At 27.9% G+C, this 25,505-nt stretch overlaps 5 non-coding genes across 5 annotated transcripts; all 5 read right to left on the reverse strand.

The window, feature by feature from the left end:
• Positions 1-381: 381 nt before the first annotated feature.
• On the reverse strand, positions 382-475 carry Trnas-acu (transfer RNA serine (anticodon ACU)). The gene is given in 2 exon segments: positions 382-417; positions 424-475. It is a non-coding gene; the product is annotated as a tRNA-Ser (tRNA).
• Positions 476-2,157: 1,682 nt separating this feature from the next.
• Positions 2,158-2,251, reverse strand: Trnas-acu (transfer RNA serine (anticodon ACU)). The gene is given in 2 exon segments: positions 2,158-2,193; positions 2,200-2,251. It is a non-coding gene; the product is annotated as a tRNA-Ser (tRNA).
• A 3,989-nt stretch (positions 2,252-6,240) lies between these two features.
• On the reverse strand, positions 6,241-6,334 carry Trnas-acu (transfer RNA serine (anticodon ACU)). Its single transcript is given in 2 exon segments — positions 6,241-6,276; positions 6,283-6,334. It is a non-coding gene; the product is annotated as a tRNA-Ser (tRNA).
• A 1,685-nt stretch (positions 6,335-8,019) lies between these two features.
• Positions 8,020-8,113, reverse strand: Trnas-acu (transfer RNA serine (anticodon ACU)). The gene is given in 2 exon segments: positions 8,020-8,055; positions 8,062-8,113. It is a non-coding gene; the product is annotated as a tRNA-Ser (tRNA).
• A 2,211-nt stretch (positions 8,114-10,324) lies between these two features.
• On the reverse strand, positions 10,325-10,418 carry Trnas-acu (transfer RNA serine (anticodon ACU)). Its single transcript is given in 2 exon segments — positions 10,325-10,360; positions 10,367-10,418. It is a non-coding gene; the product is annotated as a tRNA-Ser (tRNA).
• Between the last annotated feature and the right edge of the window lie 15,087 nt (positions 10,419-25,505).

Here is a 25,505-nt window from a genome sequence, read left to right on the forward strand (position 1 = left end):
TTTTTAGCTTTCTACGACTAGAAATGACAAAGTTATTGCACCTTGAAGTTTATAATTGTGTCAAAGTTTTGTTGTTAATTTTAGAAAAAATCCAGCATGAATAATCACAAAATGTTGCTCATTTGCAGAACGACAAAAAAACAAAGTTATAAAGATTTCATTTAACTTTCAATTTAATATTCATAACCATTTTACTTCGAGTGAGTTACAATTTTTAAAAATAATTTTTATGTACATACACAAATTTGATATTTAAGTGATATAAGTTTGAATTAAGAATAAAAAACTAAAACACATTTAAAAAATAAATTTGTAAACTAAATTAAAAATTTTCAACCCATGCTTGAAAGTAGTTAAAAATAAAACAGTTTTATAAAAAAGCGTCAGCAGAGGGGTTCGAACCCTCGCCCACTTGGTGGGACCCAGTAGCCAATCTTAGCTTTTCTGGTGCCTTAGACCACTCGGCCATGCTGACTTATTGGTACAGAAAAATATAGCATATATGTATTATCTAAGGACCCAGTTTTTTCAATCTGGCACAGCTTACAACTATATCTAGATTTAAGAGTAGCTTTATTCCTATTAAGTGAATTATTAGTTTGTTTGTAGTTTTTAGAAAGAGTTGGTCTAAAATGTGTGATATGAAGTAGTTTTTTTACTACTGTATATGCTGCTATTTCTTTTTAATTATGACGTCACAAGGAAAATTTAACAAAAACAACAAACAAAATACGTACAAATGAAAGTTTAATTATTTCATTAACATTATCAAAGCAAAAAAAAGTAAGTAAAATCATCAAGAAGCAACCTTTAAAATATTTCATATTTGTTCATCGAGTTCAACGTGTATTTTAAAAAATGCTTTAGTACTTATAACGTACTTCGAAACAAACACTTTTTTATTTAAAAGTGAACAAATTAAACATAGCGTTAGTAACAGCGGGGGTACGCTGTAAAGTTTGTCTGAAGTTTAAAAAAAGATATACAACAAATTCACACCTTTAGGAATTTTCACGGAAGACTTTACGTTTCCACTCATATCGAAAGAACCAAATGGTTCGAACCCTCGCCCACTTGGTGGGACCCAGTAGCCAATCTTAGCTTTTCTGGTGCCTTAGACCGCTCGGCCATGCTGACTTATTGGTACAGAAAAATATAGCATATATGTAAGGACACAGTTTTTTCAATCTGGCACAGCTTACAACTATATCTAGATTTAAGAGTAGCTTTAGTCCTATTAAGTCAATTATTAGTTTGTTAGTAGTTTTTAGAAATAGTTGGTCTAAAATGTGTGATATAAAGTTGTTTTTGTACTATTGCATATGCTGCTAGTTTCTATTGAAACGTGACGTCACAAGAAATATTTAACAAAAACAACAAACAAAAAACGTACAAATGAAAGTTTAATTATTTCATTAACATTATTAAAGCAAAAAAAAGTAAGTAAAATCATCAAGAAGCAACCTTTAAAATATTTCATATTTGTTCATCGAGTTCAACGTGTATTTAAAAAAAAATTCTTTAGTACTTAAAACGTACTTTGAAACAAACACTTTTTTATTTAAAAGTGAACAAATTAAACATAGCGTTAGTAACAGCGGGGGTACGCTGTAAAGTTTGTCTGAAGTTTAAAAAAAAATAACCACATATTCACACCTTTAACAATTTTCACGGAAGACTTTACGTTTCCATTCATATAAAAAGAATGCGACTTTTTTTGTCAATCTAAAGACATTGCCTGAAAGCTGAGATTCTCAGGAACATTTTAAAATACTTTTAAGCTTTCTACGACTAGAAATGACAAAGTTATTGCACCTTGAAGTTTATAGTTGTGTCAAAGTTTTGTTGTTAGTTTTAGAAAAAAAAACCAGCATGAATAATCACAAAAAGTTGCTCATTTGCAGAACGACAAAAAAACAAAGTTATAAATATTTCATTTAACTTTAAATTTAATATTCATAACCATTTTACTTCGAGTAAGTTACAATTTTTAAAATTAATTTTTATGTACTTACACAAATTTGATATTTAAGTGATATAAGTTTGAATTAAGAATAAGAAACTAAAACACATTTAAAAAATAAATATGTAAACTAAATTAAAAGTTTTCAACCCATGCTTTAAAGTAGTTAAAAATAAAACAGTTTTATAAAAAAGTGTCAGCAGAGGGGTTCGAACCCTCGCCCACTTGGTGGGACCCAGTAGCCAATCTTAGCTTTTCTGGTGCCTTAGACCGCTCGGCCATGCTGACTTATTGGTACAGAAAATTATAGCATATATGTAAGGACACAGTTTTTTCAATCTGGCATAGCTTACAACTATATCTAGATTTAAGAGTAGCTTTATTCCTATTAAGTCAATTATTAGTTTGTTTGTAGTTTTTAGAAATAGTTGGTCTAAAATGTGTGATATAAAGTTGTTTTTGTACTATTGCATATGCTGCTAGTTTCTATTGAAACGTGACTTCACAAGGAATATTTAACAAAAACAACAAACAAAATACGTACAAATGAAAGTTTAATTATTTCATTAACATTATCAAAGCAAAAAAAAGTAATTAAAATCATCAAGAAGCAACCTTTAAAATATTTCATATTTGTTCATCGAGTTCAACGTGTATTTAAAAAAAAAATTCTTTAGTACTTATAACGTACTTTGAAACAAACACTTTTTTATTTAAAAGTGAACAAATTAAACATAGCGTTAGTAACAGCGGGGGTACGCTGTAAAGTTTGTCTGAAGTTTAAAAAAAAATAACCACATATTCACACCTTTAACAATTTTCACGGAAGACTTTACGTTTCCACTCATATCGAAAGAATGCGACTTTTTTTTGTCAATCTAAAGACATTGCCTGAAAGCTGAGATTCTCAGGAACATTTTAAAATACTTTTTAGCTTTCTACGACTAGAAATGACAAAGTTATAGCACCTTGAAGTTTATAGTTGTGTCAAAGTTTTGTTGTTAGTTTTAGAAAAAAAACCAGCATGAATAATCACAAAAAGTTGCTCATTTGCAGAACGACAAAAAAACAAAGTTATAAATATTTCATTTAACTTTCAATTTAATATTCTTAACCATTTTACTTCGAGTGAATTACAATTTTTAAAATTAATTTTTATGTACTTACACAAATTTGATATTTAAGTGATATAAGTTTGAATTAAGAATAAAAAACTAAAACACATTTAAAAAATAAATATGTAAACTAAATTAAAAGTTTTCAACCCATGCTTGAAAGTAGTTAAAAATAAAACAGTTTTATAAAAAAGTGTCAGCAGAGGGGTTCGAACCCTCGCCCACTTGATGGGACCCAGTAGCCAATCTTAGCTTTTCTGGTGCCTTAGACCGCTCGGCCATGCTGACTTATTGGTAAAGAAAATTATAGCATATATGTAAGGACACAGTTTTTTCAATCTGGCATAGCTTACAACTATATCTAGATTTAAGAGTAGCTTTATTCCTATTAAGTCAATTATTAGTTTGTTTGTAGTTTTTAGAAATAGTTGGTCTAAAATGTGTGATATAAAGTTGTTTTTGTACTATTGCATATGCTGCTAGTTTCTATTGAAACGTGACTTCACAAGGAATATTTAACAAAAACAACAAACAAAATACGTACAAATGAAAGTTTAATTATTTCATTAACATTATCAAAGCAAAAAAAAGTAAGTAAAATCATCAAGAAGCAACCTTTAAAATATTTCATATTTGTTCATCGAGTTCAACGTGTATTTAAAAAAAAATGCTTTAGTACTTATAACGTACTTTGAAACAAACACTTTTTTATTTAAAAGTGAACAAATTAAACAAAGCGTTAGTAACAGCGGGGGTACGCTGTAAAGTTTGTCTGAAGTTTAAAAAAAAATATACATTAAATTCACACCTTTAACAATTTTCACGGAAGACTTTACGTTTCCATTCATATCAAAAGAATGCGACTTTTTTTGGTCAATCTAAAGACATTGCCTGAAAGCTGAGATTCTCAGGAACATTTTAAAATACTTTTTAGCTTTCTACGACTAGAAATGACAAAGTTATTGCACCTTGAAGTTTATAATTGTGTCAAAGTTTTGTTGTTAATTTTAGAAAAAATCCAGCATGAATAATCACAAAATGTTGCTCATTTGCAGAACGACAAAAAAACAAAGTTATAAAGATTTCATTTAACTTTCAATTTAATATTCATAACCATTTTACTTCGAGTGAGTTACAATTTTTAAAAATAATTTTTATGTACTTACACAAATTTGATATTTAAGTGATATAAGTTTGAATTAAGAATAAAAAACTAAAACACATTTAAAAATAAATATGTAAACTAAATTAAAAGTTATCAACCCATGCTTTAAAGTAGTTAAAAATAAAACAGTTTTATAAAAAAGTGTCAGCAGAGGGGTTCGAACCTTCGCCCACTTGGTGGGACCCAGTAGCCAATCTTAGCTTTTCTGGTGCCTTAGACCGCTCGGCCATGCTGACTTATTGGTACAGAAAAATATAGCATATATGTAAAGCACAGTTTTTTCAATCTGGCATAGCTTACAACTATATCTAGATTTAAGAGTAGCTTTATTCCTATTAAGTGAATTATTAGTTTGTTTGTAGTTTTTAGAAAGAGTTGGTCTAAAATGTGTGATATGAAGTAGTTTTTTTACTACTGTATATGCTGCTATTTCTTTTTAATTATGACGTCACAAGGAAAATTTAACAAAAACAATCAACAAAATACGTACAAATGAAAGTTTAATTATTTCATTAACATTATCAAAGCAAAAAAAAAGTAAGTAAAATCATCAAGAAGCAACTTTTAAAATATTTCATATTTGTTCATCGAGTTCAACGTGTATTTAAAAAAAATGCTTTAGTACTTATAACGTACTTCGAAACAAACACTTTTTTATTTAAAAGTGAACAAATTAAACATAGCGTTAGTAACAGCGGGGGTACGCTGTAAAGTTTGTCTGAAGTTTAAAAAAAGATATACAACAAATTCACACCTTTAGGAATTTTCACGGAAGACTTTACGTTTCCACTCATATCGAAAGAACCAAATGGTTCGAACCCTCGCCCACTTGGTGGGACCCAGTAGCCAATCTTAGCTTTTCTGGTGCCTTAGACCGCTCGGCCATGCTGACTTATTGGTACAGAAAAATATAGCATATATGTAAGGACACAGTTTTTTCAATCTGGCACAGCTTACAACTATATCTAGATTTAAGAGTAGCTTTAGTCCTATTAAGTCAATTATTAGTTTGTTAGTAGTTTTTAGAAATAGTTGGTCTAAAATGTGTGATATAAAGTTGTTTTTGTACTATTGCATATGCTGCTAGTTCATATTGAAACGTGACGTCACAAGAAATATTTAACACAAACAACAAACAAAAAACGTGTAAATGAAAGTTTAATTATTTCATTAACATTATTAAAGCAAAAAAAAGTAAGTAAAATCATCAAGAAGCAACCTTTAAAATATTTCATATTTGTTCATCGAGTTCAACGTGTATTTAAAAAAAAAATTCTTTACTACTTATAACGTACTTTGAAACAAACACTTTTTTATTTAAAAGTGAACAAATTAAACATAGCGTTAGTAACAGCGGGGGTATGCTGTAAAGTTTGTCTGAAGTTTAAAAAAAAATAACCACATATTCACACCTTTAACAATTTTCACGGAAGACTTTACGTTTCCACTCATATCGAAAGAATGCGACTTTTTTTTTGGTCAATCTAAAGACATTGCCTGAAAGCTGAGATTCTCAGGAACATTTTAAAACACTTTTTAGCTTCTTACGACTAGAAATGAGAAAGTTATTGCATCTAGAAGTTTATAACTGTGTCAAAATTTTGTTATTAAATTTAGAAAAAATCCAGCATGAATAATGACAAAGGTTTCTCAGTTGCAGAACGACAAAAATACAAAATAATAAAGATTTCATTTAATTTTTAATTTAATATGATAAAATTCATAACCATTTTACATCGAGTGAGTTACAATTTTTAAAAATAATTTTTATGTACTAAATCGGCAATAATAAAAGTATATATGATAATAAAATTTAAAAGTTGTTTGTACTTCTTGTTAATGCGGGGAGAATAAACATAAAATTGATATTTAAGTGATATAAGTTTGAATTAAGAATAAGAAACTAAAACACACTTAAAAAGTAAATCAGTAAACTAAAATAACAATTTTCAACCCATGCTTGAAAGTAGTTAAAAATAAAAAAGTTTTAAAAAAAGTGTCAGCAGAGGGGTTCGAACCCTCGCCCACTTGGTGGGACCCAGTAGCCAATCTTAGCTTTTCTGGTGCCTTAGACCACTCGGCCATGCTGACTTATTGGTACAGAAAAATATAGCATATATGTATTATCTAAGGACCCAGTTTTTTCAATCTGGCACAGCTTACAACTATATCTAGATTTAAGAGTAGCTTTATTCCTATTAAGTGAATTATTAGTTTGTTTGTAGTTTTTAGAAAGAGTTGGTCTAAAATGTGTGATATGAAGTAGTTTTTTTACTACTGTATATGCTGCTATTTCTTTTTAATTATGACGTCACAAGGAAAATTTAACAAAAACAATCAACAAAATACGTACAAATGAAAGTTTAATTATTTCATTAACATTATCAAAGCAAAAAAAAAGTAAGTAAAATCATCAAGAAGCAACTTTTAAAATATTTCATATTTGTTCATCGAGTTCAACGTGTATTTAAAAAAAATGCTTTAGTACTTATAACGTACTTCGAAACAAACACTTTTTTATTTAAAAGTGAACAAATTAAACATAGCGTTAGTAACAGCGGGGGTACGCTGTAAAGTTTGTCTGAAGTTTAAAAAAAGATATACAACAAATTCACACCTTTAGGAATTTTCACGGAAGACTGTACGTTTCCACTCCTATCGAAAGAACCAAATGGTTCGAACCCTCGCCCACTTGGTGGGACCCAGTAGCCAATCTTAGCTTTTCTGGTGCCTTAGACCGCTCGGCCATGCTGACTTATTGGTACAGAAAAATATAGCATATATGTAAGGACACAGTTTTTTCAATCTGGCACAGCTTACAATTATATCTAGATTTAAGAGTAGCTTTATTCCTATTAAGTCAATTATTAGTTTGTTTGTAGTTTTTAAAAATAGTTGGTATAAAATGTGTGATATAAAGTTGTTTTTGTACTATTGCATATGCTGCTAGTTCATATTGAAACGTGACGTCACAAGAAATATTTAACACAAACAACAAACAAAAAACGTGTAAATGAAAGTTTAATTATTTCATTAACATTATTAAAGCAAAAAAAAGTAAGTAAAATCATCAAGAAGCAACCTTTAAAATATTTCATATTTGTTCATCGAGTTCAACGTGTATTTAAAAAAAAAATTCTTTAGTACTTATAACGTACTTTGAAACAAACACTTTTTTATTTAAAAGTGAACAAATTAAACATAGCGTTAGTAACAGCGGGGGTATGCTGTAAAGTTTGTCTGAAGTTTAAAAAAAAATAACCACATATTCACACCTTTAACAATTTTCACGGAAGACTTTACGTTTCCACTCATATCGAAAGAATGCGACTTTTTTTTTGTCAATCTAAAGACATTGCCTGAAAGCTGAGATTCTAAGGAACATTTTAAAATGCTTTTTAGCTTTCTACGACTAGAAATGACAAAGTTATAGCACCTTGAAGTTTATAGTTGTGTCAAAGTTTTGTTGTTAGTTTTAGAAAAAAAACCAGCATGAATAATCACAAAAAGTTGCTCATTTGCAGAACGACAAAAAAACAAAGTTATAAAGATTTCATTTAACTTTCAATTTAATATTCATAACCATTTTACTTCGAGTGAGTTACAATTTTTAAAAATAATTTTTATGTACTTACACAAATTTGATATTTAAGTGATATAAGTTTGAATTAAGAATAAGAAACTAAAACACATTTAAAAATAAATAAGTAAACTAAATTAAAAGTTATCAACCCATGCTTTAAAGTAGTTAAAAATAAAACAGTTTTATAAAAAAGTGTCAGCAGAGGGGTTCGAACCCTCGCCCACTTGGTGGGACCCAGTAGCCAATCTTAGCTTTTCTGGTGCCTTAGACCGCTCGGCCATGCTGACTTATACGTAAAGAAAATTATAGCATATATGTAAGGACACAGTTTTTTCAATCTGGCATAGCTTACAACTATATCTAGATTTAAGAGTAGCTTTATTCCTATTAAGTCAATTATTAGTTTGTTTGTAGTTTTTAGAAATAATTGGTCTAAAATGTGTGATATAAAGTTGTTTTTGTACTATTGCATATGCTGCTAGTTTCTATTGAAACGTGACTTCACAAGGAATATTTAACAAAAACAACAAACAAAATACGTACAAATGAAAGTTTAATTATTTCATTAACATTATCAAAGCAAAAAAAAGTAAGTAAAATCATCAAGAAGCAACCTTTAAAATATTTCATATTTGTTCATCGAGTTCAACGTGTATTTAAAAAAAAATGCTTTAGTACTTATAACGTACTTTGAAACAAACACTTTTTTATTTAAAAGTGAACAAATTAAACATAGCGTTAGTAACAGCGGGGGTACGCTGTAAAGTTTGTCTGAAGTTTAAAAAAAAATATACAACAAATTCACACCTTTAGGAATTTTCACGGAAGACTTTACGTTTCCACTCATATAGAAAGAATGCGACTTTTTTTTTGGTCAATCTAAAGACATTGCCTGAAAGCTGAGATTCTCAGGAACATTTTAAAATACTTTTTAGCTTTCTACGACTAGAAATGACAAAGTTTTTGCACCTTGAAGTTTATAATTGTGTCAAAGTTTTGTTGTTAATTTTAGAAAAAATCCAGCATGAATAATCACAAAATGTTGCTCATTTGCAGAACGACAAAAAAAACAAAGTTATAAAGATTTCATTTAACTTTCAATTTAATATTCATAACCATTTTACTTCGAGTGAGTTACAATTTTTAAAAATAATTTTTATGTACTTACACAAATTTGATATTTAAGTGATATAAGTTTGAATTAAGAATAAGAAACTAAAACACATTTAAAAATAAATAAGTAAACTAAATTAAAAGTTATCAACCCATGCTTTAAAGTAGTTAAAAATAAAACAGTTTTATAAAAAAGTGTCAGCAGAGGGGTTCGAACCTTCGCCCACTTGGTGGGACCCAGTAGCCAATCTTAGCTTTTCTGGTGCCTTAGACCGCTCGGCCATGCTGACTTATTGGTACAGAAAAATATAGCATATATGTAAAGCACAGTTTTTTCAATCTGGCACAGCTTACAACTATATCTAGATTTAAGAGTAGCTTTAGTCCTATTAAGTCAATTATTAGTTTGTTAGTAGTTTTTAGAAATAGTTGGTCTAAAATGTGTGATATAAAGTTGTTTTTGTACTATTGCATATGCTGCTAGTTTCTATTGAAAGGTGACGTCACAAGGAATATTTAACAAAAACATTAAACAAAATACGTACAAATGAAAGTTTAATTATTTCATTAACATTATAAAAGCAAAAAAAAGTAAGTAAAATCATCAAGAAGCAACCTTTAAAATATTTCATCATTGTTCATCGAGTTCAACGTGTATTTAAAAAAAAATGCTTTAGTACTTATAACGTACTTTGAAACAAACACTTTTTTATTTAAAAGTGAACAAATTAAACATAGCGTTAGTAACAGCGGGGGTACGCTGTAAAGTTTGTCTGAAGTTTAAAAAAAAATATACAACAAATTCACACCTTTAGGAATTTTCACGGAAGACTTTACGTTTTCACTCATATTGAAAGAATGCGACTTTTTTTGGTCAATCTAAAGACATTGCCTGAAAGCTGAGATTCTCAGGAACATTTTAAAATACTTTTTAGCTTTCTACGACTAGAAATGACAAAATTATTGCACCTTGAAGTTTATAATTGTGTCAAAATTTTGTGGTTAAATTTAAAAAAAAAATCCAGCATGAATAATCACAAAAAGTTTCTCATTTGCAGAACGACAAAAAGACAAAGTTATAAAGATTTCATTTAACTTTAAATTTAATATTTATAACCATTTTACTTCGATTGAGTTACAATTTTTAAAAATAATTATTATGTACTAATCGGCAATAATAAAACTATATATGATAATAGAAGTTAAAAGTTGTTTGTACATCTTGTTAATGCGGGGAAAATACATAAAATTGATATTTAAGTGATATAAGTTTGAATTAAGAATAACAAACTAAAACACATTTAAAAAATAAATAAGTAAACTAAATTAAAAATTTTCAACCCATGCTCAAAAGTAGTTAAAAATCAAACAGTTTTATAAAAAAGTGTCAGCAGAGGGGTTCGAACCCTCGCCCACTTGGTGGGACCCAGTAGCCAATCTTAGCTTATCTGGTGCCTTAGACCGCTCGGCCATGCTGACTTATTGGTACATAAAAATATAGCATATATGTAAGGACAAAGTTTTTTCAATCTGGCACAGTTTACAATTATATCTAGATTTAAGAGTAGCTTTATTCCTATTAAGTCAATTATTAGTTTGTTTGTAGTTTTTAGAAATAGTTAGTCTAAAATGTGTGATATAAAGTTGTTTTTGTACTATTGCATATGCTGCTAGTTTCTATTGAAACTTGACGTCACAAGGAAAATTTAACAAAAACAGCAAACAAAATACGTACAAATGAAAGTTTAATTATTTCATTAACATTATCAAAGCAAAAAAAAAGTAAGTAAAATCATCAAGAAGCAACCTTTAAAATATTTCATCATTGTTCATTGAGTTTAACGGGTATTTAAAAAAAAAAAAAGCTTTAGTACTTATAACGTACTTTGAAACAAACACTTTTTTTTTAAAGTGAACAAATTAAACATAGCGTTAGTAACAGCGGGGGTACGCTGTAAAGTTTGTCTGAAGTTTAAAAAAAATTATACCACAATTTCATAACTTTAACAATTTTCACGGAAGACTTTACGTTTCCATTCATATCGAAAGAATGCGACTTTTTTTTGGTCAATCTAAAGACATTGCCTTAAAGCTGAGATTCTCAGGAACATTTTAAAATACTTTTTAGCTTTCTACGACTAGAAATGACAAAGTTATTGCACCTTGAAGTTTATAATTGTGTCAAAATTTTGTGGTTAAATTTAAAAAAAAATCCAGCATGAATAATCACAAAAAGTTTCTCATTTGCAGAACGACAAAAAGACAAAGTTATAAAGATTTCATTTAACTTTAAATTTAATATTCATAACCATTTTACTTCGATTGAGTTACAATTTTTAAAAATAATTTTTATGTACTAATCGGCAATAATAAAACTATATATGATAATAGAAGTTAAAAGTTGTTTGTACATCTTGTTAATGCGGGGAAAATACATAAAATTGATATTTAAGTGATATAAGTTTGAATTAAGAATAAGAAACTAAAACACATTTGAAAAATAAATAAGTAAACTAAATTAAAAATTTTCAACCCATGCTCAAAAGTAGTTAAAAATAAAACAGTTTTATAAAAAAGTGTCAGCAGAGGGGTTCGAACCCTCGCCCACTTGGTGGGACCAAGTAGCCAATCTTAGCTTATCTGGTGCCTTAGACCGCTCGGCCATGCTGACTTATTGGTACAGAAAAATATAACATATATGTAAGGACAAAGTTTTTTCAATCTGGCACAGCTTACAATTATATCTAGATTTAAGAGTAGCTTTATTCCTATTAAGTCAATTATTAGTTTGTTTGTAGTTTTTAGAAATAGTTGGTCTAAAATGTGTGATATAAAGTTGTTTTTGTACTATTGCATATGCTGCTAGTTTCTATTGAAACGTGACGTCACAAGGAAAATTTAACAAAAACAGCAAACAAAATACGTACAAATGAAAGTTTAATTATTTCATTAACATTTTCAAAGCAAAAAAAAAGTAAGTAAAATCATCAAGAAGCAACCTTTAAAATATTTCATCATTGTTCATCGAGTTTAAAGTGTATTTAAAAAAAAAAAGCTTTAGTAATTATAACGTACTTTGAAACAAACACTTTTTTTTTTAAAGTGAACAAATTAAACATAGCGTTAGTAACAGCGGGGCTACGCTGTAAAGATTGTCTGAAGTTTAAAAAAAATTATACCACAATTTCATAACTTTAACAATTTTCACGGAAGACTTTACGTTTCCATTCATATCGAAAGAATGCGACTTTTTTTTGGTCAATATAAAGACATTGCCTTAAAGCTGAGATTCTCAGGAACATTTTAAAATACTTTTTAGCTTTCTACGACTAGAAATGACAAAGTTATTGCACCTTGAAGTTTATAATTGTGTCAAAATTTTGTGGTTAAATTTAAAAAAAAATCCAGCATGAATAATCACAAAAAGTTTCTCATTTGCAAAACGACAAAAAGACAAAGTTATAAAGATTTCATTTAACTCTAAATTTAATATTCATAACCATTTTACTTCGAGTGAGTTACAATTTTTAAAAATAATTTTTATGTACTAATCGGCAATAATAAAAGTATATATGATAATAGAAGTTAAAAGTTGTTTGTACATCTTGTTAATGCGGGGAAAATACATAAAATTGATATTTAAGTGATATAAGTTTGAATTAAGAATAAGAAACTAAAACACACTTAAAAAGTAAATCAGTAAACTAAAATAACAATTTTCAACCCATGCTTGAAAGTAGTTAAAAATAAAAAAGTTTTAAAAAAAGTGTCAGCAGAGGGGTTCGAACCCTCGCCAACTTGGTGGGACCCAGTAGCCAATCTTAGCTTATCTGGTGCCTTAGACCGCTCGGCCATGCTGACTTATTGGTACAAAAAAATATAGCATATATGTAAGGACACAGTTTTTTCAATCTGGCACAGCTTACAATTATATCTAGATTTAAGAGTAGCTTTATTCCTATTAAGTCAATTATTAGTTTGTTTGTAGTTTTTAGAAATAGTTGGTCTAAAATGTGTGATATAAAGTTGTTTTTGCTAAGTTCTATTGAAACGTGACGTCACAAGGAAAATTTAACAAAAAAAGCAAACAAAATACGTACAAATGAAAGTTTAATTATTTCATTAACATTATCAAAGCAAAAAAAAGTAGGTAAAATCATCAAGAAGCAACCTTTAAAATATTTTATCATTGTTCATCGAGTTTAACGTGTATTTAAAAAAAAATGCTTTAGTACTTATAACGTACTTTGAAACAAACAATTTTTTTTTAAAGTGAACAAATTAAACATAGCGTTAGTAACAGCGGGGGTACGCTGTAAAGTTTGTCTGAAGTTTAAAAAAAATTATACCACAATTTCATAACTTTAACAATTTTCACGGAAGACTTTACGTTTCCATTCATATCGAAAGAATGCGACTTTTTTGGTCAATCTAAAGACATTGCCTTAAAGCTGAGATTCTCAGGAACATTTTAAAATACTTTTTAGCTTTCTACGACTAGAAATGACTAAGTTATTGCACCTTGAAGTTTATAATTGTGTCAAAATTTTGTGGTTAAATTTAAAAAAAAATCCAGCATGAATAATCACAAAAAGTTTCTCATTTGCAGAACGACAAAAAGACAAAGTTATAAAGATTTCATTTAACTTTAAATTTAATATTCATAACCATTTTACTTCGATTGAGTTACAATTTTTAAAAATAATTTTTATGTACTAATCGGCAATAATAAAACTATATATGATAATAGAAGTTAAAAGTTGTTTGTACATCTTGTTAATGCGGGGAAAATACATAAAATTGATATTTAAGTGATATAAGTTTGAATTAAGAATAAGAAACTAAAACACATTTGAAAAATAAATAAGTAAACTAAATTAAAAATTTTCAACCCATGCTCAAAAGTAGTTAAAAATAAAACAGTTTTATAAAAAAGTGTCAGCAGAGGGGTTCGAACCCTCGCCCACTTGGTGGGACCAAGTAGCCAATCTTAGCTTATCTGGTGCCTTAGACCGCTCGGCCATGCTGACTTATTGGTACAGAAAAATATAACATATATGTAAGGACAAAGTTTTTTCAATCTGGCACAGCTTACAATTATATCTAGATTTAAGAGTAGCTTTATTCCTATTAAGTCAATTATTAGTTTGTTTGTAGTTTTTAGAAATAGTTGGTCTAAAATGTGTGATATAAAGTTGTTTTTGTACTATTGCATATGCTGCTAGTTTCTATTGAAACGTGACGTCACAAGGAAAATTTAACAAAAACAGCAAACAAAATACGTACAAATGAAAGTTTAATTATTTCATTAACATTTTCAAAGCAAAAAAAAAGTAAGTAAAATCATCAAGAAGCAACCTTTAAAATATTTCATCATTGTTCATCGAGTTTAAAGTGTATTTAAAAAAAAAAGCTTTAGTAATTATAACGTACTTTGAAACAAACACTTTTTTTTTTAAAGTGAACAAATTAAACATAGCGTTAGTAACAGCGGGGCTACGCTGTAAAGATTGTCTGAAGTTTAAAAAAAATTATACCACAATTTCATAACTTTAACAATTTTCACGGAAGACTTTACGTTTCCATTCATATCGAAAGAATGCGACTTTTTTTTGGTCAATCTAAAGACATTGCCTTAAAGCTGAGATTCTCAGGAACATTTTAAAATACTTTTTAGCTTTCTACGACTAGAAATGACAAAGTTATTGCACCTTGAAGTTTATAATTGTGTCAAAATTTTGTGGTTAAATTTAAAAAAAAATCCAGCATGAATAATCACAAAAAGTTTCTCATTTGCAAAACGACAAAAAGACAAAGTTATAAAGATTTCATTTAACTCTAAATTTAATATTCATAACCATTTTACTTCGAGTGAGTTACAATTTTTAAAAATAATTTTTATGTACTAATCGGCAATAATAAAAGTATATATGATAATAGAAGTTAAAAGTTGTTTGTACATCTTGTTAATGCGGGGAAAATACATAAAATTGATATTTAAGTGATATAAGTTTGAATTAAGAATAAGAAACTAAAACACACTTAAAAAGTAAATCAGTAAACTAAAATAACAATTTTCAACCCATGCTTGAAAGTAGTTAAAAATAAAAAAGTTTTAAAAAAAGTGTCAGCAGAGGGGTTTGAACCCTCGCCAACTTGGTGGGACCCAGTAGCCAATCTTAGCTTATCTGGTGCCTTAGACCGCTCGGCCATGCTGACTTATTGGTACAAAAAAATATAGCATATATGTAAGGACACAGTTTTTTCAATCTGGCACAGCTTACAATTATATCTAGATTTAAGAGTAGCTTTATTCCTATTAAGTCAATTATTAGTTTGTTTGTAGTTTTTAGAAATAGTTGGTCTAAAATGTGTGATATAAAGTTGTTTTTGCTAAGTTCTATTGAAACGTGACGTCACAAGGAAAATTTAACAAAAAAAGCAAACAAAATACGTACAAATGAAAGTTTAATTATTTCATTAACATTATCAAAGCAAAAAAAAGTAAGTAAAATCATCAAGAAGCAACCTTTAAAATATTTCATCATTGTTCATCGAGTTTAACGTGTATTTAAAAAAAAATGCTTTAGTACTTATAACGTACTTTGAAACAAACAATTTTTTTTTAAAGTGAACAAATTAAACATAGCGTTAGTAACAGCGGGGGTACGCTGTAAAGTTTGTCTGAAGTTTAAAAAAAATTATACCACAATTTCATAACTTCAACAATTTTTACGGAAGACTTTACGTTTCCATTCATATCGAAAGAATGCGAATTTTTTGGTCAATCTAAAGACATTGCTTTAAAGCTGAGATTCTCAGGAACATTTTAAAATACTTTTTAGCTTTCTACGTCTAGAAATGACAAAGTTATTGCATCTTGAAGTTTATAATTGTGTCAAAATTTTGTGGTTAAATTAAAAAAAAAAATCCAGCATGAATAATCACAAAAAGTTTTTCATTTGCAGAACGACAAAAAAACAAAGTTATAAAGATTTCATTTAACTTTAAATTTAATATTCATAACCATTTTACTTCGAGTGAGTTACAATTTTTAAAAATAATTTTTATGTACTAAATCGGCAATAATAAAAGTATATATGATAATATAAGTTAAAAGTTGTTTGTACATCTTGTTAATGCGGGGAAAATACATAAAATTGATATTTAAGTGATATAAGTTTGAATTAAGAATAAGAAACTAAAACACATTTAAAAAATAAATAAGTAAACTAAATTAAAAATTTTCAACCCATGCTCAAAAGTAGTTAAAAATAAAACAGTTTTATAAAAAAGTGTCAGCAGAGGGGTTCGAACCCTCGCCCACTTGGTGGGACCCAGTAGCAAATCTTAGCTTATCTGGTGCCTTAGACCGCTTGGCCATGCTGACTTATTGGTACAAAAAAAAATAGCATATATGTAAGGACACAGTTTTTTCAATCTGGCACAGCTTACAATTATATCTAGATTTAAGAGTAGCTTTATTCCTATTAAGTCAATTATTAGTTTGTTTGTAGTTTTTAGAAATAGTTGGTATAAATTGTGTGATATAAAGTTGTTTTTGCTAAGTTCTATTGAAACGTGACGTCACAAGGAAAATTTAACAAAAAAAGCAAACAAAATACGTACAAATGAAAGTTTAATTATTTCATTAACATTAATGAAAGCAAAAAAAAGTAAGTAAAATCATCAAGAAGCAACCTTTAAAATATTTCATCATTGTTCATCGAGTTTAACGTGTATTTAAAAAAAAATGCTTTAGTACTTATAACGTACTTTGAAACAAACAATTTTTTTTAAAGTGAACAAATTAAACATAGCGTTAGTAACAGCGGGGGTACGCTGTAAAGTTTGTCTGAAGTTTAAAAAAAATTATACCACAATTTCATAACTTTAACAATTTTCACGGAAGACTTTACGTTTCCATTCATATCGAAAGAATGCGACTTTTTTGGTCAATCTAAAGACATTGCTTTAAAGCTGAGATTCTCAGGAACATTTTAAAATACTTTTTAGCTTTCTACGACTAGAAATGACAAAGTTATTGCATCTTGAAGTTTATAATTGTGTCAAAATTTTGTGGTTAAATTTAAAAAAAAAATCCAGCATGAATAATCACAAAAAGTTTCTCATTTGCAGAACGACAAAAAAACAAAGTTATAAAGATTTCAATTAACTTTAAATTTAATATTCATAACCATTTTACTTCGAGTGAGTTACAATTTTTAAAAATAATTTTTATGTACTAATCGGCAATAATAAAAGTATATATGATAATATAAGTTAAAAGTTGTTTGTACATCTTATTAATGCGGGGAAAATACATAAAATTGATATTTAAGTGATATAAGTTTGAATTAAGAATAAGAAACTAAAACACATTTAAAAAATAAATAAGTAAACTAAATTAAAAATTTTCAACCCATGCTCAAAAGTAGTTAAAAATAAAACAGTTTTATAAAAAAGTGTCAGCAGAGGGGTTCGAACCCTCGCCCACTTGGTGGGACCCAGTAGCCAATCTTAGCTTATCTGGTGCCTTAGACCGCTCGGCCATGCTGACTTATTGGTACAAAAAAATATAGCATATATGTAAGGACACAGTTTTTTCAATCTGGCACAGCTTACAATTATATCTAGATTTAAGAGTAGCTTTATTCCTATTAAGTCAATTATTAGTTTGTTTGTAGTTTTTAGAAATAGTTGGTCTAAAATGTGTGATATAAAGTTGTTTTTGCTAAGTTCTATTGAAACGTGACGTCACAAGGAAAATTTAACAAAAAAAGCAAACAAAATACGTACAAATGAAAGTTTAATTATTTCATTAACATTATCAAAGCAAAAAAAAGTAAGTAAAATCATCAAGAAGCAACCTTTAAAATATTTCATCATTGTTCATCGAGTTTAACGTGTATTTAAAAAAAAATGCTTTAGTACTTATAACGTACTTTGAAACAAACAATTTTTTTTTAAAGTGAACAAATTAAACATAGCGTTAGTAACAGCGGGGGTACGCTGTAAAGTTTGTCTGAAGTTTAAAAAAAATTATACCACAATTTCATAACTTCAACAATTTTCACGGAAGACTTTACGTTTCCATTCATATCGAAAGAATGCGAATTTTTTGGTCAATCTAAAGACATTGCTTTAAAGCTGAGATTCTCAGGAACATTTTAAAATACTTTTTAGCTTTCTACGACTAGAAATGACAAAGTTATTGCATCTTGAAGTTTATAATTGTGTCAAAATTTTGTGGTTAAGTTTAAAAAAAAAATCCAGCATGAATAATCACAAAAAGTTTTTCATTTGCAGAACGACAAAAAAACAAAGTTATAAAGATTTCATTTAACTTTAAATTTAATATTCATAACCATTTTACTTCGAGTGAGTTACAATTTTTAAAAATAATTTTTATGTACTAATCGGCAATAATAAAAGTATATATGATAATATAAGTTAAAAGTTGTTTGTACATCTTGTTAATGCGGGGAAAATACATAAAATTGATATTTAAGTGATATAAGTTTGAATTAAGAATAAGAAACTAAAACACATTTAAAAAATAAATAAGTAAACTAAATTAAAAATTTTCAACCCATGCTCAAAACTAGTTAAAAATAAAACAGTTTTATAAAAAAGTGTCAGCAGAGGGGTTCGAACCCTCGCCCACTTGGTGGGACCCAGTAGCCAATCTTAGCTTATCTGGTGCCTTAGACCGCTCGGCCATGCTGACTTATTGGTACAAAAAAATATAGCATATATGTAAGGACACAGTTTTTTCAATCTGGCACAGCTTACAATTATATCTAGATTTAAGAGTAGCTTTATTCCTATTAAGTCAATTATTAGTTTGTTTGTAGTTTTTAGAAATAGTTGGTCTAAAATGTGTGATATAAAGTTGTTTTTGCTAAGTTCTATTGAAACGTGACGTCACAAGGAAAATTTGACAAAAAAAGCAAACAAAATACGTACAAATGAAAGTTTAATTATTTCATTAACATTATCAAAGCAAAAAAAAGTAAGTAAAATCATCAAGATGCAACCTTTAAAATATTTCATCATTGTTCATCGAGTTTAACGTGTATTTAAAAAAAAACGCTTTAGTACTTATAACGTACTTTGAAACAAACAATTTTTTTTTAAAGTGAACAAATTAAACATAGCGTTAGTAACAGCGGGGGTACGCTGTAAAGTTTGTCTGAAGTTTAAAAAAAATTATACCACAATTTCATAACTTCAACAATTTTTACGGAAGACTTTACGTTTCCATTCATATCGAAAGAATGCGAATTTTTTGGTCAATCTAAAGACATTGCTTTAAAGCTGAGATTCTCAGGAACATTTTAAAATACTTTTTAGCTTTCTACGTCTAGAAATGACAAAGTTATTGCATCTTGAAGTTTATAATTGTGTCAAAATTTTGTGGTTAAATTAAAAAAAAAAATCCAGCATGAATAATCACAAAAAGTTTTTCATTTGCAGAACGACAAAAAAACAAAGTTATAAAGATTTCATTTAACTTTAAATTTAATATTCATAACCATTTTACTTCGAGTGAGTTACAATTTTTAAAAATAATTTTTATGTACTAAATCGGCAATAATAAAAGTATATATGATAATATAAGTTAAAAGTTGTTTGTACATCTTGTTAATGCGGGGAAAATACATAAAATTGATATTTAAGTGATATAAGTTTGAATTAAGAATAAGAAACTAAAACACATTTAAAAAATAAATAAGTAAACTAAATTAAAAATTTTCAACCCATGCTCAAAAGTAGTTAAAAATAAAACAGTTTTATAAAAAAGTGTCAGCAGAGGGGTTCGAACCCTCGCCCACTTGGTGGGACCCAGTAGCAAATCTTAGCTTATCTGGTGCCTTAGACCGCTTGGCCATGCTGACTTATTGGTACAAAAAAAAATAGCATATATGTAAGGACACAGTTTTTTCAATCTGGCACAGCTTACAATTATATCTAGATTTAAGAGTAGCTTTATTCCTATTAAGTCAATTATTAGTTTGTTTGTAGTTTTTAGAAATAGTTGGTATAAATTGTGTGATATAAAGTTGTTTTTGCTAAGTTCTATTGAAACGTGACGTCACAAGGAAAATTTAACAAAAAAAGCAAACAAAATACGTACAAATGAAAGTTTAATTATTTCATTAACATTAATGAAAGCAAAAAAAAGTAAGTAAAATCATCAAGAAGCAACCTTTAAAATATTTCATCATTGTTCATCGAGTTTAACGTGTATTTAAAAAAAAATGCTTTAGTACTTATAACGTACTTTGAAACAAACAATTTTTTTTAAAGTGAACAAATTAAACATAGCGTTAGTAACAGCGGGGGTACGCTGTAAAGTTTGTCTGAAGTTTAAAAAAAATTATACCACAATTTCATAACTTTAACAATTTTCACGGAAGACTTTACGTTTCCATTCATATCGAAAGAATGCGACTTTTTTGGTCAATCTAAAGACATTGCTTTAAAGCTGAGATTCTCAGGAACATTTTAAAATACTTTTTAGCTTTCTACGACTAGAAATGACAAAGTTATTGCATCTTGAAGTTTATAATTGTGTCAAAATTTTGTGGTTAAATTTAAAAAAAAAATCCAGCATGAATAATCACAAAAAGTTTCTCATTTGCAGAACGACAAAAAAACAAAGTTATAAAGATTTCAATTAACTTTAAATTTAATATTCATAACCATTTTACTTCGAGTGAGTTACAATTTTTAAAAATAATTTTTATGTACTAATCGGCAATAATAAAAGTATATATGATAATATAAGTTAAAAGTTGTTTGTACATCTTATTAATGCGGGGAAAATACATAAAATTGATATTTAAGTGATATAAGTTTGAATTAAGAATAAGAAACTAAAACACATTTAAAAAATAAATAAGTAAACTAAATTAAAAATTTTCAACCCATGCTCAAAAGTAGTTAAAAATAAAACAGTTTTATAAAAAAGTGTCAGCAGAGGGGTTCGAACCCTCGCCCACTTGGTGGGACCCAGTAGCCAATCTTAGCTTATCTGGTGCCTTAGACCGCTCGGCCATGCTGACTTATTGGTACAAAAAAATATAGCATATATGTAAGGACACAGTTTTTTCAATCTGGCACAGCTTACAATTATATCTAGATTTAAGAGTAGCTTTATTCCTATTAAGTCAATTATTAGTTTGTTTGTAGTTTTTAGAAATAGTTGGTCTAAAATGTGTGATATAAAGTTGTTTTTGCTAAGTTCTATTGAAACGTGACGTCACAAGGAAAATTTAACAAAAAAAGCAAACAAAATACGTACAAATGAAAGTTTAATTATTTCATTAACATTATCAAAGCAAAAAAAAGTAAGTAAAATCATCAAGAAGCAACCTTTAAAATATTTCATCATTGTTCATCGAGTTTAACGTGTATTTAAAAAAAAATGCTTTAGTACTTATAACGTACTTTGAAACAAACAATTTTTTTTTAAAGTGAACAAATTAAACATAGCGTTAGTAACAGCGGGGGTACGCTGTAAAGTTTGTCTGAAGTTTAAAAAAAATTATACCACAATTTCATAACTTCAACAATTTTCACGGAAGACTTTACGTTTCCATTCATATCGAAAGAATGCGAATTTTTTGGTCAATCTAAAGACATTGCTTTAAAGCTGAGATTCTCAGGAACATTTTAAAATACTTTTTAGCTTTCTACGACTAGAAATGACAAAGTTATTGCATCTTGAAGTTTATAATTGTGTCAAAATTTTGTGGTTAAGTTTAAAAAAAAAATCCAGCATGAATAATCACAAAAAGTTTTTCATTTGCAGAACGACAAAAAAACAAAGTTATAAAGATTTCATTTAACTTTAAATTTAATATTCATAACCATTTTACTTCGAGTGAGTTACAATTTTTAAAAATAATTTTTATGTACTAATCGGCAATAATAAAAGTATATATGATAATATAAGTTAAAAGTTGTTTGTACATCTTGTTAATGCGGGGAAAATACATAAAATTGATATTTAAGTGATATAAGTTTGAATTAAGAATAAGAAACTAAAACACATTTAAAAAATAAATAAGTAAACTAAATTAAAAATTTTCAACCCATGCTCAAAACTAGTTAAAAATAAAACAGTTTTATAAAAAAGTGTCAGCAGAGGGGTTCGAACCCTCGCCCACTTGGTGGGACCCAGTAGCCAATCTTAGCTTATCTGGTGCCTTAGACCGCTCGGCCATGCTGACTTATTGGTACAAAAAAATATAGCATATATGTAAGGACACAGTTTTTTCAATCTGGCACAGCTTACAATTATATCTAGATTTAAGAGTAGCTTTATTCCTATTAAGTCAATTATTAGTTTGTTTGTAGTTTTTAGAAATAGTTGGTCTAAAATGTGTGATATAAAGTTGTTTTTGCTAAGTTCTATTGAAACGTGACGTCACAAGGAAAATTTGACAAAAAAAGCAAACAAAATACGTACAAATGAAAGTTTAATTATTTCATTAACATTATCAAAGCAAAAAAAAGTAAGTAAAATCATCAAGATGCAACCTTTAAAATATTTCATCATTGTTCATCGAGTTTAACGTGTATTTAAAAAAAAACGCTTTAGTACTTATAACGTACTTTGAAACAAACAATTTTTTTTTAAAGTGAACAAATTAAACATAGCGTTAGTAACAGCGGGGGTACGCTGTAAAGTTTGTCTGAAGTTTAAAAAAAATTATACCACAATTTCATAACTTCAACAATTTTCACGGAAGACTTTACGTTTCCATTCATATCGAAAGAATGCGACTTTTTTTGGTCAATCTAAAGACATTGCTTTAAAGCTAAGATTCTCAGGAACATTTTAAAATACTTTTTAGCTTTCTACGACTAGAAATGACAAAGTTATTGCATCTTGAAGTTTATAATTGTGTCAAAATTTTGTGGTTAAATTAAAAAAAAAAAATCCAGCATGAATAATCACAAAAAGTTTCTCATTTGCAGAACGACAAAAAAACAAAGTTATAAAGATTTCATTAAACTTTAAATTTAATATTCATAACCATTTTACTTCGAGTGAGTTACAATTTTTAAAAATAATTTTTATGTACTAATCGGCAATAATAAAAGTATATATGATAATATAAGTTAAAAGTTGTTTGTACATCTTGTTAATGCGGGGAAAATACATAAAATTGATATTTAAGTGATATAAGTTTGAATTAAGAATAAGAAACTAAAACACATTTAAAAAATAAATAAGTAAACTAAATTAAAAATTTTCAACCCATGCTCAAAAGTAGTTAAAAATAAAACAGTTTTATAAAAAAGTGTCAGCAGAGGGGTTCGAACCCTCGCCCACTTGGTGGGACCCAGTAGCCAATCTTAGCTTATCTGGTGCCTTAGACCGCTCGGCCATGCTGACTTATTGGTACAAAAAAATATAGCATATATGTAAGGACACAGTTTTTTCAATCTGGCACAGCTTACAATTATATCTAGATTTAAGAGTAGCTTTATTCCTATTAAGTCAATTATTAGTTTGTTTGTAGTTTTTAGAAATAGTTGGTCTAAAATGTGTGATATAAAGTTGTTCTTGCTAAGTTCTATTGAAACGTGACGTCACAAGGAAAATTTAACAAAAAAAGCAAACAAAATACGTACAAATGAAAGTTTAATTATTTCATTAACATTATCAAAGCAAAAAAAAGTAAGTAAAATCATCAAGAAGCAACCTTTAAAATATTTCATCATTGTTCATCGAGTTTAACGTGTATTTAAAAAAAAATGCTTTAGTACTTATAACGTACTTTGAAACAAACAATTTTTTTTTAAAGTGAACAAATTAAACATAGCGTTAGTAACAGCGGGGGTACGCTGTAAAGTTTGTCTGAAGTTTAAAAAAAATTATACCACAATTTCATAACTTCAACAATTTTTACGGAAGACTTTACGTTTCCATTCATATCGAAAGAATGCGAATTTTTTGGTCAATCTAAAGACATTGCTTTAAAGCTGAGATTCTCAGGAACATTTTAAAATACTTTTTAGCTTTCTACGACTAGAAATGACAAAGTTATTGCATCTTGAAGTTTATAATTGTGTCAAAATTTTGTGGTTAAATTAAAAAAAAAAATCCAGCATGAATAATCACAAAAAGTTTTTCATTTGCAGAACGACAAAAAAACAAAGTTATAAAGATTTCATTTAACTTTAAATTTAATATTCATAACCATTTTACTTCGAGTGAGTTACAATTTTTAAAAATAATTTTTATGTACTAATCGGCAATAATAAAAGTATATATGATAATATAAGTTAAAAGTTGTTTGTACATCTTGTTAATGCGGGGAAAATACATAAAATTGATATTTAAGTGATATAAGTTTGAATTAAGAATAAGAACTAAAACACATTTAAAAAATAAATAAGTAAACTAAATTAAAAATTTTCAACCCATGCTCAAAACTAGTTAAAAATAAAACAGTTTTATAAAAAAGTGTCAGCAGAGGGGTTCGAACCCTCGCCCACTTGGTGGGACCCAGTAGCCAATCTTAGCTTATCTGGTGCCTTAGACCGCTCGGCCATGCTGACTTATTGGTACAAAAAAATATAGCATATATGTAAGGACAGAGTTTTTTCAATCTGGCACAGCTTACAATTATATCTAGATTTAAGAGTAGCTTTATTCCTATTAAGTCAATTATTAGTTTGTTTGTAGTTTTTAGAAATAGTTGGTCTAAAATGTGTGATATAAAGTTGTTTTTGCTAAGTTCTATTGAAACATGACGTCACAAGGAAAATTTGACAAAAAAAGCAAACAAAATACGTACAAATGAAAGTTTAATTATTTCATTAACATTATCAAAGCAAAAAAAAGTAAGTAAAATCATCAAGATGCAACCTTTAAAATATTTCATCATTGTTCATCGAGTTTAACGTGTATTTAAAAAAAAATGCTTTAGTACTTATAACGTACTTTGAAACAAACAATTTTTTTTTAAAGTGAACAAATTAAACATAGCGTTAGTAACAGCGGGGGTACGCTGTAAAGTTTGTCTGAAGTTTAAAAAAAATTATACCACAATTTCATAACTTCAACAATTTTCACGGAAGACTTTACGTTTCCATTCATATCGAAAGAATGCGACTTTTTTTGGTCAATCTAAAGACATTGCTTTAAAGCTGAGATTCTCAGGAACATTTTAAAATACTTTTTAGCTTTCTACGACTAGAAATGACAAAGTTATTGCATCTTGAAGTTTATAATTGTGTCAAAATTTTGTGGTTAAATTTAAAAAAAAAATCCAGCATGAATAATCACAAAAAGTTTCTCATTTGCAGAACGACAAAAAAACAAAGTTATAAAGATTTCATTTAACTTTAAATTTAATATTCATAACCATTTTACTTCGAGTGAGTTACAATTTTTAAAAATAATTTTTATGTACTAAATCGGCAATAATAAAAGTATATATGATAATATAAGTTAAAAGTTGTTTGTACATCTTGTTAATGCGGGGAAAATACATAAAATTGATATTTAAGTGATATAAGTTTGAATTAAGAATAAGAAAC

This window comes from Thalia democratica, chromosome 1, assembly GCF_965202585.1.
Source record: "Thalia democratica chromosome 1, ktThaDemo2.hap1.1, whole genome shotgun sequence".
Taxonomy (NCBI): Eukaryota; Metazoa; Chordata; class Thaliacea; order Salpida; family Salpidae; genus Thalia; species Thalia democratica.